Genomic DNA, 20,860 nt, shown 5'->3' on the forward strand with positions numbered 1-20,860 from the left:
CTGAAGCCAAAGAGACCACTCACAGTGTATGATTCAGCATGTGTAGGAGGATTTGTCTACATAGGGGGTTATTCCAGAATTTCCCAATTAATTTCATGTATGGATGCTCTTATTCCGGAATAAGACCACCCAATCACAGAGTTAATTCGGAATGGTTAATGCATTTAAAATTCGCATCCTACCTTAATGGTCATGCGTTGACAAACCCTAAATCTTTCAGTATTGCCAAACCCAAATATTCCAAAATCAGGAGTCAGCCCTCAAAAATCATGAGATTGGCTTACAAGATGTTAACAGTTAAAAATAATACATGTCCGGTTCTTTGAATGTATCTTTTGTGCAGGAAACTTTCATGAATGGATTTATGTTTACAACCTTTTCTGTGCAGCCACAAGGGCTACTGTTTTCTATATGCTAGCCACAAGGGCTAAAAAAGAAAAACTGAGATTCTCAGGTATAACATGACTCCATGCCTTGCGAGCTAAAATGACCCCCCCCCAATCATGTGACTTGTAGTAAAATAATGAGATTTGGCAAAAGGAGACTCTTCGCAGGCTGGGGGCTTACATGTGAGCACTAGTGCCCACGTGTGGAGAGTGAATCACATGCATAAGTGTTTGCAGAATCAGGGGCTATGTAGTTCCAGATGGAACCACTCTAAAATAAACCAGCTGAAAAACGTCATTCGAATTTTCCACTTGGGGTGGCAGACTCCATCCTCATACTAGATTAATTTGAAGGCAGGTTTTACAATATCCGCTTTTATGATGATGGGTTTCGTTTGTTTGTTTTTGTTTGTAATTGCTTTTATTCATGTTGTCATAGCCTGGGAGACAGCCCTGTAGTTAGCAAACAATCATGCAAATCACACAGAGGAAAAGAGGGCGAGGAGAATATTATTTTTTGAGCTGAGCGTTATGGAGCTCAGAGATGGGCCGGAAACACAAAGCCCAGCTTCAGATCGGCGTCAGCATTTTGAACACCACAATTTTTGAGGCTCTTCTGACCAACCCTGCATGTAATATCACACGTGCGTGATTCTCACTGAGTTCAGTGGGATGGCTTCTGTGCTTAAGTGCACAAGTGTTTCCAGGATAAAGGTCTTGGGTTCGCATGTTACCGGGACGGGGTAAAAAAAGGGCAAAACTTCAGAACTAGATCAGGGGCTGGAGTCCAGTCTCCTCCCAGCTACTCCAAATGTATGGATTTAGGTTTGAATGTCTGGTTGAACCTTCCCCCCGATTATTTCTGTATTGATTTTTCATAAAAAGTACAGCGCGTCTAATTAACCTTCAGCAAAACCCCCAGTCGCGTACTGTACTCAGCTGCTTTAACGGGAACAGGTCAGGGCGGTGATTTCACCTCCCCTGCGACACACACACCACGGAGGTAAAAGCGAGCGGGTCCGAACACCAGGTTAGTGCGAACGCGGCTCCGCTCCCCCGATGCGGGGAAGAATACGGCCAGCAGGTGGCGCTCGGGTCTGCGGAAAGCCAGAGCGCCGCGGCGGGCGGCAGAGGCGGGCGCTTTGGAAGCCTGAGCTGCCCGCTGCGTCCTCCCCTCGCTGCTGCACTTTGTTCCACGAGCAGCAGCAGGCGCCGCCGCCGCAGCCCCGGGCTGGAGAAAGCCAGAACTGGGGGGGGGGGGAGCAGCGTAACCTGGGTGCCTCCTTCCCCGAGGCTGCTTCTCTATGCGCCGGAGAGAGCCCTCCTGGCGGGGGGTCACGCCTTGGCCACCTCGCGCCTAGGGCTGGGGGGATTTCCCTGCCGCCCTCCCCTCCAGCTCGCCCCCCGCGCAAGGGAAGCCCGGTGGCGGCACATCAGCTGCTGCCTGCAAGGGAAGGAAAACAACCCCTCCAAAGGTAAGAGGCTCCCAAAGGCAGCAGCAGGGACTTGTGGCGGGCTGGAATGTGCCCGGCTCATCGGGTCCCCCTTCCGTGCTCCTTTAACCCCGCCACACACACACGGTGTGTTTTTGTTTTTGCAGGTGTGCCTGTTTTTTAATATGGCGAATTACAATGTCCACTGCCACCCTCCCTTCCCCCGTTTCAACTGGTGTGTGTGTGGGGCGGGGTACAGACTGGAAGCCCTCAGGCTGGGAGCTTTGAGTGTGTTAGTCCTTCAGGATCTGCCAGGGGACTCCTTCCCCAGCGTAGTTCAGACCTATGCTATCCAAGCAGAGGGAGAGGGTTTTTTTTTTTTTCTGTACCGCCCCGTCAGGGTGTTGGGGAGACAAACGCTGATGTGTCTCTAATTTTTCCTGGTAACTTGAGCTGCAGCTGCCACACCTGCTCTCTGATCTTGTCAGCTGGGCTTCCACCACGGGATTTTATTGTCTCCCTGGGGTAGAGATGCTGTTTGAAGTACTGGTACCTGTGTGTTAATGACTTCCCACCCCTTTAGGTAAGGTGACCCGGCTCATGTTATCAATTTGTCAATATCAGACAATGTCCTAACTAGGGGGATTTGGGCAAGAAGGGTTAACAGTGTAAGACTGGTGTATCTGTTTTCTCTGTGCCGGTCCCCCCTTTTAGCAGGTGATTTGGCTCTTCTTCATTATAGTGCCACTTTCTGGCTTTTCTGAAGGCAGCTCTTCTTGTCTGTGACTGACAACATTCACTCTTTTTTTGGTAGGATACCTGTGTCTGTCCCACTCTGTTTTACTCCTTTTTTGTCTCTGATCTTCTCTTTTCAACCCTTTCCCCCACTCTTTGCTAAATTCTCTTGGCGTTCCCTCCCTCCCTGCTTGGTCTAGGCTCTAACACCTGTGGTGGTCTTACTTAAGTGATCCCCAGCAGGACTACATACACCATGATTTCCCAGGGGGATGAATATTTTTGGATTGTGAGTGAGCACCCAAAAAGCAGCTGGGAATAAAACCTGGCTTAAAAATGGTTAGTAGCAACCATAAAAATAGCTAGAAGGACAGATGTTACTACTACTACTTTGTTGTTCTCCTCCCTTTCCTTAATTTTAGTATCATGGTAGAGCAGATGAAATACGAATAAAGATGAACACCTTTTGCTATAAACTGCAGCCATAAAACCCCATTGACCTCAATGGGATTGCATATATATAAGTAATAGTGGAATTTTCATTTAAAATGAAGTACAGAGGAGCAACTAATGCTCTTTGTTTTCTATGTGATGAAACCTGTGTTCAGATGTACACTCAGTAGGGGGTTTTCTGACTTTTCCATAGCGTGGGCCACATCTTAACAGGGTGTGTCTTGGACATCTTCCCTCCCATTTCTGATCATGCTGCCCTTCTCTTTCCATTTGTCCTTGCACAACATCCGATGTCAGCTACCAAAACTGCTTATGTGGGAAGGTAATGTTAGCCAAACATTTGTGTACTTAGCAGCTGGAAATGAGGAGAGTAAGCAACATATGCCCAAGCACCTCTCCATGGAGCACCGGGGCAAGTGGTTCACAGACCATTGTTTGACTACTGCTGCATTAGGCTGTATGTGAGATGAGTGTGGCATTCTCAGCTTAGTTTTTAATGACCAGTAGGGGACCTGAGATATTTTTAAAGGTTCATGTGACATAAGAAGGGTGCTCTGCATTCTGTCTTGGTGTCCATGCTGTTAATAAAACTTTTGTATCGACAATGAGCAGGTTTGGTCTAAGGACATCATGGAGCTAAATGCCAGGTATATTCTTTGTACAAGGACTGTCTTGTACACTGCTCGTGAATAAGTGTTGTTAGCAGATTTGCATCTTTAGTCAGGGTAACATGATACTTAATTCAGATCTCCACTTGGGCAAACGCAGTTCTGGCTTTTTCTTTTTCATATATTTTTATTTTATTGGTGTGGACTGTATTAACACAATTGTCTTTGAACATTATTTTTATTGTACAACAAGTTATGAAACCCTCTAGGATTACACTATAGGGGTGTGTGTGTGTGTGTAAATATATATATATATATATACTATGAAGTTTTTGTATCTGACTCTTCATGGTCTTTGAGCTAAAATTTTTGGAATAGTTGTATCTGACAGATGCAATTGGGAAGAAGTAAATACAAATAAATATCCAATTAGAAGGAATACACTGTGATTGAGAGTTACCAGGACATACATAAATTATTATATAGAATGAACAGTTATTCTAATGATACTCTCAGTTTTAATCTCTACATTTTGCAGTAATTTCTTTCAGTCAGATGTTAACTTCACACATGAAATATGATTTTCAGTCCAGATGGAAATGTATCATAGAATATCCGGGTTGGAAGGGACCTCAGGAGGTCATCTAGTCCAACTCTCTGCTCAAAGCAGGACCAATCCCCAACTAAATCATCCCAGCCGTGTAAAATCTCTTCTGTTAACTGCAGCATTTTTTTTCCCTGTGGGTGAAAGTTAAACACATAAAGTTAAATAATTGGGGCCTCCAGAGCCTAAATATATGAAAACTTCTCCCTTTGCAACTGCAGTGGAATAATAGAAAACTCGAAGGCATACATGGTAAGGACTGCAGTTTACAGAATGCTTGCTTTCTTTTCAGTGACTAGTATTTGCTTCTCTATCATCCTTCTCTCACGTCCTGTGTCATCCAGTAAACTGGGAGGCCTTGTGTCCTTGGTCCTCTTCTCTTTAACCTGAGTGGCTGGTAGCCAGCAAGAAAAGTGATTTAACACCTTTGAACGATGCTGTCTCAATCCTCCAATTAGAAAAAGTTCCAGTGGTGCTTTACACTGCTGTGTGTATTGATTTTCCTGAAACGGCTGGAGTAGACCACCTTCATGTGGTGAGGCTTGTTTTTTTACATTTTCTTTTGGTACAAAATTTTCCATATAACCAATTTTGTGTCTGTTTGCCTCTGAGATCCAAAGTTTTCAAACATCCTGGTTCTGAGTTGGTTTTCCAAGTATTCTATGCAATGGTTTGCAACTACACTGCTTTTAGCCATCTTTTTGATCTGTCTTTATTAATGTGTGTTGCAGTTATCAATGGCTTTAACCTTCTTGGAGCTTTTACCTTTTCATTGTTTTCCCTATTGCAGTCTCTAGTTAAATGGTCTCTGTCACTTGAAAATCACCTTTTTGTCTGAAAATCTTGTACTTACTATAGTTATGAGGAATAGCTATGTTTCTGATCCTGCAAACATATACACTTATTAAACTTTAAGCAAGTGAGTGGTTTTGCTTAAAACAGTAGGACTGCTGGTGTGCATAAAATTAAGCATTTGTGCAAGTGTTTGCGATACTAAGACCTTTGGTTGCTCTAACTGAAAGATTAGAGAAAATATGTTTTAATATGTTTGTACATTTGATAACTTTTTGTGCAGAGTCAGTTTTGCTGTTCCCCTGTAAAATTAGTAATTTTCTTCCTGGTTGAAAATATCTCAATTAACATTCATGTGGGAGCAGAAAAACCCTTCTCTTCTCTCCCTTCCCCCCCCCACCATGTTTTTTTTTTTTTTTTAAATCCAGGATATACAATCCAAAAAGTGCTGTGTCAGAAACTAGTCAGTTTAAAAAAAAATTAGACCTTGTCAGCTTGATCTTGGAGCTTATCTCCATTTTGATCTGAGACCCGAATTCCCACAAAGTCTAATGCACGTACAAGATGTCCTAAATAGTCTCATTGCGACGGAACTGCTCATATGCTTAAAGTTAAGCACTGTGACCCAAGAACCCTTTAGTGCCAACTGGCAAGGGGGTTACAGAATGCCCTGATTCCGGTATGTACATTTTGGTTCACTAAAGAGGTCATGTAAGGTCTTAAATGAAAGCAGGGTCACATTCATCATTAATATCCTTGTGAAATGTGTGTACAGACAATACTGTAGGGAGTAATGTGTTTATCCTGAAAATATGTTTTAAAGTCTGGTTTCAGAGTAGCAGCCGTGTTAGTCTGTATTCGCAAAGAGAAAAGGAGTGCTTGTGGCACCTTAGAGACTAATAAATTTATTTGAGCATAAGCTTTCGTGAGCTACAGCTCACTTCATCGGATGCATTCAGTGGAGAATGCATCCACTGAATGCATCCGATGAAGTGAGCTGTAGCTCACGAAAGCTTATGCTCAAATAAATTTTAGTCTCTAAGGTGCCACAAGCACTCCTTTTTCTTTTTAAGTCTGTATCAAAGCAAGCTTGACAAACAGGTTTTCTATCAGCTGAGGGATGTTTATTCACCTGTCTCCCTGTTGAGATGTAAATTAAGTATTGTCTCCTTCACAATGGGTCTCCCATCACTGATCTAAGCTGAATGTAAAAATTCCAAACGGGAACTAAGAGCTAGAGAAACACAGCAATGGAAGAGAATCTTCTCTTGTGATACACTTCAGAGTTTTACTGAACTGTATTCAGTGAACAAAGATACCCCATCATCTTGCAACTGGGAAATAAAAGGCCAGTGTGTTTACATTCATTAAAATGGGATCTCAACCAACCTTGGTTGAAATGTTGCAGAGGACCCTTGGGGTAGGTAAAGCAAGGTAAGGGCTAGGACTGCCCAGATGAGAGTGCTTGGGTGGCTAACAGGCTGGTGATATCAGGGAGCTGACACCCAGTTAAGCACAAGCAAGTCTACTTCTCAGTGCAGCCAGGTAGGGAACAAGGTGATGCTGAGTCCTGAGTACCCTGAGAACCGACACAAGCACATGTATATCCATTTGCAAGATCAGGGCCTTGGGTGTTCTATGTAACTATAATAGGTCAAACATTTCAGACTTCTATTTTTCAGTTGGGCTACACAAATGAGCGGAATTACATATGCCATGAATCTTTGCGGGAGCAAATAATTAAGCAATCAATTTGCAAATATCTAGACAATAAGGTGATAAGTAACACTCAGCATGGATTTGTCAAGAACAAATCCTGTCAAACCAAACTGATAGCTTTCTTTGACAGGGTAACAAGCCGTGTGGATAGGGGAGAAGCGGTAGATGTGGTATATCTTGACTTTACTAAAGCTTTTGATGCTGTCTCGCATAACCTTCTCATAAACAAACCAGGGAAATGCAACCTAGATGGAGCTACTTTAAGGTGAGTGCAGAACTGATTGGAAAATTGTTACCTTAAAGTAGTTATCAGTGGTTCACAATCATGCTGGAAGGGCATAACAACGAGCGGGGTCCCTCAAGGATCAGTTCTGGGTCTGGTTCTGTTCAGTATCTTCCTCAATGATTTTGATAATGGCATAGAGAGTACACTGATAAAGTTTGCAGAAGATACCAAGCTGGGAGGGGTTGCAAGCGCTTTGGAGGAAAGGATTAAAATTCAAAATGGTCTGAAGTAAATAGGATGAAATTCAATAAGGACAAATGCAAAGTACTCCATTTAGGGAGAACCAATCAGCTGGACACATACAAAATGGGAAATGACTGCCTAGGAAGGAGTACTGTGGAAAGGGATCTGGGTCATAGTGGACCACAAGCTAAATGAGAGTCAACAGGGAGGGGAAAAAAAAAGCGAACGTCATTCCTGGATGTATTAGCAAGAATGTTGTAAGCAAGACACGAGAAGTAATTCTTCTGCTCTACTCTGCGCAGATTAGGCTTCATCTGGAGTATTGAGTCCAGTTCTGGATGCCACATTTGAGGAAAAATGTGGCCAAATTTGAAAAAGTCCAGAGAAGAGCAACAAAAATGATTAAAGGTCTAGAAAACATGACCGGTGAGGGAAGACTGAAAAAATTGGGTTTGTTTACTCTGGAAAAGAGAAGACTGAGAGGGGACGTAACAGTCATCAAGTACATAAAAGGTTAGGAGTACTTGTGGCACCTTAGAGACTAACCAATTTATTTGAGCATGAGCTTTCGTGAGCTACAGCTCACTTCATCGGATTGCATCCGATGAAGTGAGCTGTAGCTCACGAAAGCTCATGCTCAAACAAATTGGTTAGTCTCTAAGGTGCCACAAGTACTCCTTTTCTTTTTGCGAATACAGACTAACACGGCTGTTACTCTGAAACCTACATAAAAGGTTGTTACAAGGAGCAGGGAGAAGAATTGTTCTTCTTAACCTCAGGATAGGACAAGAAGCAATGGGCTTAAATTGCAGCAAGGGAGGTTAAGGTTGGACATTAGGAAAAACTTCCTGTCAGGGTGGTTAAGCACTGGAATAAATTGCCTAGGGAGGTTGTGGAATCTCCATTACTGGAGATTTTTAAGAGCAGGTTAGACAAACACCTGTCAGGGATGGTCTAGATCAGGCTCCGGAGCTACATGCGGCTCTTCAGAAGTTTAATATGCGGCTCCTTGTATAGGCACCAACTCCAGGGCTGGAGCTACAGGCGCCTACTTTCCAGTGTGCCGGGGGGTGCTCACTACTCAACCCCTGGCTCTGCCACAGGCCCTGCCCCCACTCCGCCCCCTCTCCTGAGCCTGCTATGCCTTCACTCCTTCCACTCCCCTCCGAGCCTCTTGCACGCCACGAAGCAGTTGATTGGGAGGTGTGGGGAGGGAGGGAGAGGTGCTGATCAGTGGGGCTGCCAGTGGGTGGGAGGTGCTGGGAGTGGGGGTGGGGGGAGCTGATGCGGGGGCTGCTGACGTATTACTGTGGCTCTTTGGCAACGTACATTGGTAAATTCTGGCTCCTTCTCAGGCTCAGGTTGGCCACCCCTGGTCTAGATAATACTTAGTCCTGCCATGAGTGCAGGGGGCTGGATTAGATGACCTTTCGAGGTCCTTTCCAGTCGTATGATTCTATGATCTTGTGTCTTGTGACACTTCAGATACGTTGGCTTGTTTTATTTCAGTGAAATATCGAAAAGCTGTTCCCTTCCCTGCCAGCATTTTGAGACTGATATCTCTGGAGAGTGATGATAGGACTTGCTGTGAATGGTAAAATGTTTGCCACAACACTGGAAAATCAGTCAGCTTCCAAATCATGCTAATAGTCCAGTGTGTTAAACCAGGCATTGTGCAGGTCTATCCTTATTTTAAGTGCTATTATTAATGGGTGTGTGTTAACATTTAATAGAAGTTTTATCTTATAAACACTTTAAATTCCATGTTTGCTTGTTATAGTTTGATTTTGATTAGTCCAGGGCTTCAAAAAATACCACACATTGACTAGTTAACCTACCAGCCAGAAGCTAATATGAAAGATGAGGGAAAATTCTATAAGTGAAGTCTACAGGCAACCTTACACACCTAGTCCCAAATCCTCTGAAAGGTACTTTCATTGAAATCAGTGGGAGTGAGTGCCTAATTTTCTAAGAGTATCTGGACCCTATTCTCTCTAATGGGAAGAGGCAAGATGGTGGGCTTCCTTCTAAGGTATTGTTCCTTGACCTTGCTTCATCGTCTGTATTGGCCTCACTTCCAGGTGTGTAAGGAAGATGCTTTGTCAGGTGACATTCTTTGCTGGAAGTGAGAGGGAGTTTATGCTGATTCCCTGGCCCACTTCGGAACCTTCTGGCAGCTGTAGGGGACACAAAAGCAGGGGTGGTTTCTGAGAACCTGGGAGGAGTTTGCAGGACTGACAGTTAGTTAGCAAAAATATTTTTTACTTTGCAAACTGAGCAAACTTGATTGGAAAGATCTTCAAGAAAGATTGAATGAGGAACCCTCTGATGTCATTTTGTGGTTTCTCTTTTGATAGGAACCACACTGAAATTAATACTAAAATCAAACACATGAAAACAGTGGTTTTAATTTTTTTGTATTGATAGAATTGCCAAATAGGTGGCAACAGGCACAATGAAAATCTTTTATATGGAAAGGCTCCTTAATATTCTGTTCCCCAAGCCCAACTGGAGGAGTAGCCAATTAATGTAGTGTGTTCTAAGTGTAGCTAGAGATCATATTTGGCTCATTCACAGTGTCTAGAGATGATGATTTATCTATAATTTTGAATGCCTAAGAATGTGTTAGGCACATTGGAGAGACAGGTAAAGACATGCTGGTGCCTACTGAATGTATGTTGCTTCCTCAGTGGTTCCCAGAAAAATACCTACGTTCTCTGATGGTGTGTATTAATTTTGTTTTAATTAGAAGGTTGTTTAGAGCTCTGTAGAATAAAGCTGCTTTACCTTGACTCCCAGGTACTTCAGATTAAACCCACTGCAATATCACTGCCTCAGTGCTTGCCACCCAAGGATATTTTTAGCAGGAGAATAAAGGGTTGTATTATGGGGGTGGGGTTGGGTGGTATTGCTTATTGATCTTCTGAGAGTAAAAACTCTCTTTACCCTTGTAGAAAAACAGGCACTGAGCTTGCTGCTATTAATTTCCTTAAGACACTAAAATGCTGGCTCGAGCAGTTGAGAAAATCAAAGTCACGTTAGCAATACCTTTACATCTGTTGGTTACCGACAGGTCCAAAAACACTGGGCAAGTGAAGTGTTTAATTTACACCTGCTGCAGTTTTACAAAGTCTGAGCTTAAAAAGGAAAAAATCTCATGAGACTGAACAAGCATATTTATTCTCTTAACACTTGCACTATATAGTGTGATTTAACAAGATCGCAAAGAGTGTTTTAGCAATGTTTTCACGTTGGGTGGTTGAAATTCAACATTACTGTGACTCATTTGCTTCGTGCACTGGTGACTTCTGCCTTAAATATATGACTCTGGTTAAGAGGTTTGTTCTTTCTTCCCTGTGTGGAAGAGAGAACTAATATTATTCCAGCCTTCTGCAGTGCTCTTCTCACAAATGTTCAGAACTTTTTTTTTTTTTTGCTAGTGGAGTCGGGCTCTTGACATCTTCTTGTTCTAGAGCTTTGCCTCCTCTCTCTGTCACAGTGAGTTCTGCTCAGTGCTTGATTTGTGCAAAGGCTGAAGGCACCTCTGTCTGGGCTTGCTGCATCAGTTATGAATGTAAAAAAGTTGCTTGAGGCCCGGAATGTAATTGCTTGAGCCCTGGCACCCCTTTCATTACAAAATAAGCACTGGTTCTGCTTACTTTTGACAGTGCTCTTGAGATGCCTTCATCCTTACAGCCAAATCTTGGACACTTTCCAGAGCAGTTGTCTTAAAATTGAATCTGGCCTAATTATTCTTGAGGGAGTATGTTGTGCTTTGTTGCGTTAGCCTCTAATCTATAGGCTGGGATTTTCCAAAGGCACCTGAGGGAGTTAGGTGCCTCACTCATTCAATCCCCTTGGAAAATCACATTTTATCTCATGAATATTTTGGAGCAAATGTAGAAAAAGTAAAAAGAAAAAAGAAGGTGCCACAAGTACTCCTTTTCTTTTTTCTTTTTACGAATACAGACTAACACGGCTGTTGCTCTGAAACCTGTAGAAAAAGTAGACATTCAGTGGTCTGAATTTACAAGTGCTCAGATTCATTGGAGAGTTTAGCAACTCTAATCTCTAAAGTTATCCAGAAAAGAAGATGGAAATACTGGGGACATGTGTTAAGAATGAAGCCAGAACATCTGCCATGGCAGGAGTGCTATTGGACAGCTGGAGGAACACCCAGAAGGAGCCAGCTAAAAGAATCCCTCTGTTGAACATTACAGAGAGGGAAAAGTTATGAAACATAACATAGAGGACATGCAAAGAGTGGCCCAGATTAGATAGGGATGGTGGAGCCTGGTGCGTGCCCTAAGTGACATCTGATACGGGAAAGATTTGGATTCAGATTAATGACTGTATTATGTATGGTTTATGTATCAGAAACCTTTGTACTACAGTGGAATATTCATCTTGTTTTTTCAGCTACCCAGTGTAATTCTGTAGTGTTATGAATGATGATAAATTGAGTTCTTGCTCTGAAATCTAGTCATACCGTGGTTTTGGGTTGTTTTTTTTTTTTTTTTTTTTTTATTAAAAGAGAGCTGCTTGATCTCCTGGCCTTTTAATAAATGGAAAAGGTCAGTCATATATTTATGTGCCTCTAAAATAATTTGCAGCTTCACAAATTATGTCCCAAGAAACCTGTGCGAGCATTCCGTTGACTTTAGTTGCAGTTTTATAGGTTAATCCAAAGGCAGAATTTGGGGCCTACTAGATTGCTTATGTAATTTTACACTTTTTTTCTCCTCTTGGATGTCCCATCATCAGCTCTCGCTTAATCTTGCCACAATGGACCATTTTATCTGTGCTCCTAATTCCTCTCCTCTACTTCTATCATTTATTTACAGATCCACAATCCTTCCTGTGTTCTCACACCATTGGTGTAATTTTTATCTTTTTTATTTTCCTCTGTCTGTGTCTAGGGATAAAGAATGGTCTGTGAGTTAGGAGGGATGTCTTCATCTGCTCCTTCAGTACTGAGTAGTGTTATGTGAACAAAAAACGGGAAACAAATTGCTCCTGAGATCTTATCCTGGAGGGACTGACATACTTTGTGGTCTGGTGCAAGTCTTTTATAGCCAGAGTTTCAGAGGTGCTCAATTCTCCTGTATCTTGGACTTGACTTGCTGGTCCCTCTAGTCCAGTATCTTGTATCTGACAGTGCCAGAATCTTCAGAGCAGTAGGCAGTTACGGCATAACCTGCTCAATGGGAAGTCTTCTATTTAATCCCTGTTGGTCAGAGGGAGGCGCTAATGCATCTATTAAACTCTTGAGGTTCTGTAACCCTTAGTGTGTGTAACTCTGGATGTTCTTATTATCCATGTTGTTGTTAGCACGTAGGAGTTCCAGTCATGGATCAGGTACCTATTGTGCTGGTGCTGTACAAACAGAGAACACAAAGATGGTCCTAGCCCCAAAGAGTTTATGGTCTAAATGAAGTAATTGGCCTTGGTAATACATGTTTCACTTCTGCCTCTGTTTTCCCATTTGTAAAATGGGTAGTACCTCCATCTCAGCAGTTTTGTGGTGATTATTTAAGCAAATGTTTGTACAGACTGAAGATGTAAAGCACTACATAAATGTGAAGTAGTATTATTTTTATTAGCAGCTGGTTCATCCTAATTGCAGCAATAAAAGTTCCAATGCTAATGGCAGCATTGTACTTGTTCTGTGTTGACTGGCTTTCCTGGTTATTAGGTTCCTAAGAGCTTCTGCCTTGCCATTGCTTCATTCAGGAAATGAGCCTTACAAATATTGAACAAGATAGATAGCCCACTACAATGGTGTTGTAGCACTTGGGATAGATATTTCCTCTTTCAGTCAAGTTTGTGTCTTTTTCATGCAATGTAGCGCTCTTTCTGCATGCTCTGACATCATCCTAGTACACGGAATCTAGTGCCCCCGTCGCAGAGAAACAAGCAAACAATGGAGGTGTTCAGGGTGGTGGTAAAAGTGCTGGTCAAGTCTATACTGAGGACAGGGGAGATGAGCAAAGCTGTCCTCTGATACCTAATCATTGTGAATTACCTAAATGGCTTCAAAAGTACTAAACTCCACAACTGGAATATAATCTTTTTTTGGAGCATGTACAGTATCAGCAATGCACAGTATTAACTTGGATGTGGTCTATGCCATTGTGACAGAATACACTCCTGTATTCACACCCTACACTTGATAGTAGTAATCTTTGTGCAGAATGTGACTTGGAAGGTGTCATTTGAAAACTAATAACTCACTGTACAATAATATCATGATAACATGTATGTAAGTGAAGTTCTGAACATGAACTGAAATCATGACTGAAGTGTGTGTACCAGAAAGGTCTGGGGAATGGGTAAACCTGTTTTTCAAAGACAAAGGACAAGCTGACACTTGGCCAGGTATAATCAAAGCTGGGCCATCACCTATTAAGTGGCTATTTTTTGGTAAGGAAAGGGGGCAGGAACAACAGATCTGCATCTTAAGCAAACAACTTAGCAACCCCCCACCAGACATGATGTCTCCTTGCTCTTAGCTGGAAAGAACTTTATCTAGGGGGCCACCCTCTGGAAGATGCATTTCAAAGGGGGATTGAACTATAAAAGTGAGTAGCAAAAACACCCCAAGTTGTATCTCCCTATCCATCTCTCTTGAACCTAAGACAAAAGAATCCAGCTCTTTGACTTTTTGGGAGTGATCTGAAGATTGGTCAGTATGGCTATTGGAAGCATGTGGTAAGAATTTTACCTTGACAAAGCCTAGTTTGTAAAGTTTTAGTACTAGAAAGTGTTTTATCTTTATTTTTCTTGTAACCATTTCTGACTTTAATGTATTATTGTACTTATTTAAAATCTATATTTTTTGTAGTTAAATCTTTTTTTGTTCTGTAATCAAAATTAATCCAGTGTTATGAACTGTGTGGGTAAGTATATTTAGGATGGCAAGTTGTTGTATATTTATCTGAGGGCTGGATAATGCAATACAGAATACACATTTTTTGGGGAAAATCCAGGACTGGGAGTGTGTTGATGTCATCCAGCATGTGGTAACCAAGGCTAGTGGAAGCCCGAGTGTCACTGGAGTGCTGCTGACAGGCTGCAGCTATATACAGGCACTCTGGGTGCGACTGGCATGCTGGAAGGCTGTTTGTGAGTGACCAAGGTGACAGCTACAGCAGCAAGACATTGTAAGGCACCCAAGGTTGCAGGACAGGGGTGATAGCCCCCTCAATGGTCTGGATTGCACCCTGAAATGTCATAGCTATCCAGTATGAAAATTAATTAGAAGCCAGCCACTAGCAGTTGTGTTCATCACATTGATATGTAAGAGATGGATTTATTTATTTTTCCTTTTTGGAAATGTTAGTCTGTGGTTGGAAATGTGGGAAAAGAGACATGGTAATCCATAAATATTAGCCTGTGGGTTTTTTTAGATTTGCATTTGTGAAACATCCATGACTTGGTGCTGAGCTATTTTTATTAACATCCTAGTTCTTATCACATGTAAACAGCTTGTAAAAGGAGGATGGGAACACTGTCTCTAAGCCTCTGATTTCCAAAGTGCAAGGAAGAGAAAGGAAGATTGATTCCAGTGAGCTTGAAGGTAGATCGTTGGCCCTCCTATTCCGTTTTTTTTTTAATTAGTGAAATAAGAGAAAAAGAAGTAGCCTGAGGCTACAGAAATATTGGTTGGATTAGCAGTTCTTGCTCATGTAGAAAACCTTTCCTTTGCTATCGGCTTTGAACAGTGCAACTGAAACAGTGACATTTGAAACTAAAAGGAATGAAAATGCAGTGGGTCTCTGGCAAATACTGGTAGTTTCCCCAAGCCATTTCTGTTCAAGAATGCTAAGGGGACAAGAGGGAATGAGGTAATTACAGCAAAGAGAACAATTTGGTTAATCTGTTTTTACAGATATATCCTGAGGATTTGATAGGGAAAAGGACCATCCAAGACTTTACAGTATTATTCTGTTGGAATATTAGGAATGGATTAATGTTCAAATCTCCCTCAAAGCCAAACTATTTTATGTATATTGGATCTCTTTCATTTCTTGTAAATATTAAGATGGGAATATAATGGTTTTGAATAACAGAATGCTTTGTGTAACCTGTTTCAATGTTCTTAATTGCCGATTTATGAGATCTTGATTTTCATATGGGTGTTATGTTAGGAATGTCCAGTACCTTCTATTATACTTTTTTTTTAATTGAATAACCCATGGCAGTAGAGCGACTGTAGCAAGTGATCAGTTACTATAACTGTATTTTAATACCTGATCCATAGCTCATTGACGTCAATAGGAGTCTTTCCATTGACTTCAGTGGGCATTGGATCAGGCCTACATTAATGGTGTGCTATTGACAGATAGGCAAGTGATTAATGATTTAGTAGATTGTGGGAGTCATGACTGAACTTGTATTGCCTGAATGGTGGGATATCTTATCTCTGTCAAAGCTGATTTCTAAAAAGGGGGGGGGGGGATATTGGTTCTGATTCCTATTTTGCTTCATATAAACAAACTTTCAGGCCACCTTTGAATGTCATTAAGCTTCAAAACAATGTACACACCTATTTATTTTTTCTTTTGCCGGTCCCTCTAAAATCAGGCCTGGGTTGATAGCTGCCAAGTCCATTTGACTTCCAAATCAAAATAGCTAAGAACATAGAGGCGTGTGATGTGACACACTTATGAATCTTTATAGTCCACCCTAGTTAAAACTGGGAGCTGAATTCAGAGAAGTTTGAAACACAGCTAGCACGGCCTTTGAAGCATGTTAACCTATGTTAAGTGGTGAGATTTAGGCTTCTGTGATTCAGTAAGTTGTTCTTTTACTGTGAGGAACTAGTGACCTTTCCCTTATACCAGGGTTAATAAAAATAAATACAGTAGTAGCTTTTTGAGAGTTATTTAAGAATGGTGGTTCTTTTCCCTAGCATGTAGTCGCTCAGCAGCTTGATAGGAATATTAGTGTTCTTGCTGTATTTCTATGTTATGCTCTATGACAACAACTAACTTTTTTGAAGCGCAGAAAATCTGCCCAAGGGTCCCTCATATCAAAGTAGAATATGAAATGCAGTTTTTTAATAAGAGCCCCATATTCATTCATTGCATATATTAAGGGCCTAATTTTAAAGTAGTGTGTGTGATGGAACCTGGATAATCCCTCATTTGCACGAAATATTGGATCTCTCCCCATCTTTCAAAGAATTAATGGAGTGCTGTAGCAAGGTCTTACATTACTGAAGGTAATTATTTTTACAGGAGATACTACAGTATGTTTGCTGGTACATTATGAGGTATAATCATAAATGAAATGGCCAGCGTCAAAATGAATAAGCAAAATAAGGCCATTTTTATTGTTCATTTAGTCAGTAATTCGCAAAATTAAGTAATTTGCAGTGGGCCTCCCAGTCGTTCATATGAATTAGTGAGGGTCTGCTGAGCCAGACTGTATGTATCTATCTGGCAAGCAAAGGAATGGTGAATCTGAGGAGAAACTGCTGCCTCTGACGTGACAGTTCTTTCCTGTACTGTCTCTTTAGGCTTTGCATTTGGGAGTGTAACAAAAGGATAATGTATGTAGTGAGTCCCTTAATGAATGCAGATCCCTGTCTGAGCTGTGGCCATGTGATCAGCCCGTCAGCAGGCAGAAAGGTGTTTTCCAGTGCTTGTGTGACAGGCTGTCTCTCGTAGCCTTGTATTGACATGCTCTAAAACTGCACTCTGTTTTGTCATGGCAGGTCTGTAAACCATATTCCCTTCCTCCTCTTACACACCGGTAAGTCTTGTACATTTAATAGGCTTTGAATTAAGTGTTTAAAGTTTGGAGACTGCAGGAAGAATAGGGAAATTCAGACTCCAGAATTTTTTCCCCTTTAAGTGTGCACCTGTTTAGTGCAGAGCATAAGGTGTATAACTTCTTGTGCAGCAGATAGGCACAGTGGGACAAAAAAAAAGATAAGGCTAGAATAACTCAAACTTGCAATTCTCTTTTGGTTTCTTATTTAATATTTGTATTGTGATAACACCTCTATTGTACTAGGGAATGAATGCACAAGTTAAACAGAACTTCATTATTTAAATACAGTGTTTTATTTTTAAAACCGTTAAAGAGCTTTCATAGATTGTAAGGCCAGAATGACCTCCTGCATAAAACAGGGTGTGGGCTTTTTTTTTTTTTTCCATTTACACCTGCAGTGAGCCCAATCATTTGTGTTTGACTAGCATATCTTCCTGAAAGGCATCCATCTTGATTTGATGATATCAGGAGATGGTTCCACTGGTTAATCGCACTCATTGTTAAAAAATCGTGCCTTAAAGTTTCAATTTGTCTGCAAGTTTCAACAGTTAAACACCAAAACAGGTCATTGATACACTTGTATAGATATGTCAGATTTGCCTGGGTACACGTCAGTTGCTCGTTGGGACAATATTATTTAAATAGGAATAAGGTAAATTTTGTGCCCATGTTGAAAAATATAAAGCAAGATAAGTGTGGTTCAGATGATATCTCTTCCTCTCCTCCTCTTCACTTCTCTCCCTGTCTCCGGTAATGGAGAATGGACTGCGTTTATCCCATCTGTGTCTTTTTCACTGTTTTGGTGTTCCTGGCACACTAGGTTAGACTTTCAGTAGAAGCACTGGTGAAGTCTAGGTGATTCAGGGGTTTGAGTATTGTGAAAAGAAGTAGGCCCACTGAGAGGCAGTGTTACCTGCTACTGCTGTTTTGTTCATTAGCGTAGAAAATGTTCTCTGCTGTGTCCAGACATACAGACTTTACTCTAAACGGCAGGCCATAAAAGCAGGTGAGAGTAGAGGGATTGGGAGTTATGGATCCTGGGTTCTCTTCTATCTCTGCCCCTGACTCACTGTTTGAATTTGGACAGATGACTTACCCATTCTTAGTCTACCCCTTTGGATGTGTCTGTGCTTCACTATCTCACCGGGATGTTCCGAGGCTGAAGTACGGTTTGTAAAGTGCTTTGAGGCTGTTGGTTGGGGGAAAAAAGGCTAAGTGCAAACTAGTGCTGGTTCAGATCACTCCTACCATGCAGAGACCTATGAAAAGGGCTGGAGAGGCAGGGACTCCAGGAGAGAATCATTTAGGGCCCTAAGTAGTTTGGAGGCCTCCCAACCTCACAGACCCTGGGGGCTGTGGGAAGGGATAGAGGCATCATATGTTTCATCAGATAGCTACCCTGCTGGCTTTAGCAGGAGCTTTTTTGCACTTGGTTGGGTGTCCCCTGTAGTGTCTCAGTAGCAGCCACAAATAAGACTTGGGGAACTGATACTGCTTCCAACAGTATAGCAGCTTGGATGTCCACAGGTGGTGTATGGATATGCCACAGAGTGCCTATCTCTTGCTTAGCCTCAAAATCCCAGGGACATTTCCCTCACAAAGCTTTGGTGGAGGGACTTCTTTTGGGGTATAAGGGAGGGGACATAGTGCTGATACAAGTGGCATTCTCTACCCTGCCTGGATGCGCACACCTTCCTCATAGGCAGGGAGATCTGCCCATGGAGGGGTCCATTCTACATTTCCTATGCTGAGAGAAAGCTCTAGGGCAGTGTTTGTTCCTACCACTCTGTATAGAATAATAGAGGCCAATGGTTTTTCCTTCCCAGGATGCAAATGACCTTACAAATGTTGCGTGTTTGAAGCTTAGTGTGTCTTTGTGGTAAAGAAGCTTTTTTATATGCTTTGGGATGGTGGTTTGTGCTTGCTGATCTGAGAGCATGTTTAACTAGCATTCTCAGTCCATCTCTGCTGTTTGACATTTTTTTTCCCCCTGGTGCTCCTGGAAACTCCCTGGATCGCAGCTCCAGGAAAAAAAATAAAATTCCAGAGCTTTTTGCCTTCATAGCTTTTTCGTTCTTCTTTTTCAGGCAAATAATTCAATAGATGCAGTATGAATCAGTTTTGCAAGTTTCCTGCAGTTATATCTTTTGGGTCTCTCCTGGTGTTAGTGTCCTCACTGGGAAAACAAAGCTAGTGATATACACGTTTCCTGTGCAGTTAATGTGATGTGCAGTCCAGATTATGTAGCTTCTAGTGTAGCTAAATTCATATTAGAATGTTTGTGCCTCTTAGAAGGGAGTTCAGAGATTCCCCCCCCCCCCCCCCCCGGTGTAGCTAAGCAGAAATATTGCTTACTAAAAGAATATGGTTACCGGTATCCTGTCTTTGAAAGAGCCTGACTCTGACCATATGTGATTGGACATAATCTTCTGTCGTGTTGGAAATGACCAGTATAACACAGTGGCAAAGCGTGGTGTTGAAGTAAATTTTGTTATTTAAAGGGCCACTGTTAGGATTAGATACAGCACTCATGTGCTTAACTTTATTCACGTTGTTCAACTGAAGTCAATGGGACTAATGTGCTTAGAGATAAGCACATGCAGAGAGATCTGTGGGATTGGGGCCTAAAATTTTATGTCCAAAACAACAACAACAAATAAACCCCAACCTTGTTTTATTTATTAATAGAACCTTAGATTATATTAAGATTAAAGTAACTTTAAAAAACATATTTTTCACCATTTATGCTATTTTCCCCCATCCCCCCCATCATTGCTTTAGTTAAGAATGGCTTTTGATGGTGTGGACATGAGAAACAGACCAATATCTGCAGTGTTTGAGTTGCAAACACCACAGAGCCATGTTTGGAGTCAACCAACCAACCTGTTTTTCTTTAAATAAAACAAAGAAAGCATGAAAACATTTTTACTAAGGTTACATTTTCGTAAAATCTTCTGGGGCTTAAACTACCTACCAGCAGTCTCCTTCTCTTGCACTTAATATTCATCATCTGTGGTTTCTGACAATGAGACAGAGTAATTCTTACATGACCAGGGAGTATAAAGTACTAAGAATTCTTAAAATGCTTCCCATCTTCTTTAGATGATGTATGAAAGAGAAACTGAAAATGCCGTCACATTTCAGTTCAGATGGGTTGCTACTGATTTTACTGCAATCAACTCCACAGAAACCAGGGGAGGAATAAAAATTTAGGTGATACTAGTGCTTATAGACAAGTAACACACACTATAAAGTTATTGTATGTTGCTGAATTAAATTTGGGGATTAGCCTCTTTGTGGTTTCTAGGTTGTCCACTTTATAGACAGCTGAGATCTGAATGTATCACTTTACATCCTTGGATAAAAGCATGCAAGGTTGGATACTTAGAATTCCAAAAGCTAATGAATGAAACTCAATAGGTCATGCTTGGTGTTACTGTTAAATGTTGTCTTAAAATAGAATTAAACACTTGTCACTGGTACAGGTATTATTGAGCTAAACATCAGTCCCATTGAAGTCAATTTCAAAACTCCAGTTGACGTGAAAGGGAGTAGGAATTGGCCCTCATGTTTTCAGTAATAGGATCGAAGAGGAGATGTTCGTGGCTGGATTAGTTCAGTTGTAACTGATGTAAGATTAAAAAATGGGAAATAGTCTAGAACAGACTTGTGGGAACATGGCAGAATCCATATGCACTATGGTATGTGATTGGTGGGAGCAGAGTGTGTTTCCAGGGCTCCCTGTTCTGCCCCCTTGATTTTGGCAGCTAGTGTGTTTTTCTTTCTGTTTGTTCGTTTCTAGCCCTGATCCTTGTGAAGATAGATTGCATTCTCAAGGGTAATAACTAACATTGAAAGTTAATCACTAATTTCCTTCCACC

General features: G+C 41.6%; 1 protein-coding gene across 6 annotated transcripts in view; it reads left to right on the forward strand.

Moving 5' to 3' along the window:
• Positions 1 to 1,546: 1,546 nt before the first annotated feature.
• The window catches only part of EPS8 (EGFR pathway substrate 8, signaling adaptor), a 199,289-nt gene continuing 179,975 nt past the window's right edge, over positions 1,547 to 20,860 (forward strand). For 5 of the 6 annotated variants that reach the window (XM_074938382.1, XM_074938416.1, XM_074938391.1 and 2 more), the window contains exon 1: positions 1,547 to 1,861. The gene's annotated coding sequence lies outside the window, so the exon portion shown is untranslated. The remainder of the gene's footprint in view (positions 1,862 to 20,860) is intronic. The other variant, XM_074938423.1, reaches the window with a different exon arrangement.

The sequence above is a fragment of the Natator depressus genome, chromosome 1 (genome assembly GCF_965152275.1).
Source record: "Natator depressus isolate rNatDep1 chromosome 1, rNatDep2.hap1, whole genome shotgun sequence".
Taxonomy (NCBI): Eukaryota; Metazoa; Chordata; order Testudines; family Cheloniidae; genus Natator; species Natator depressus.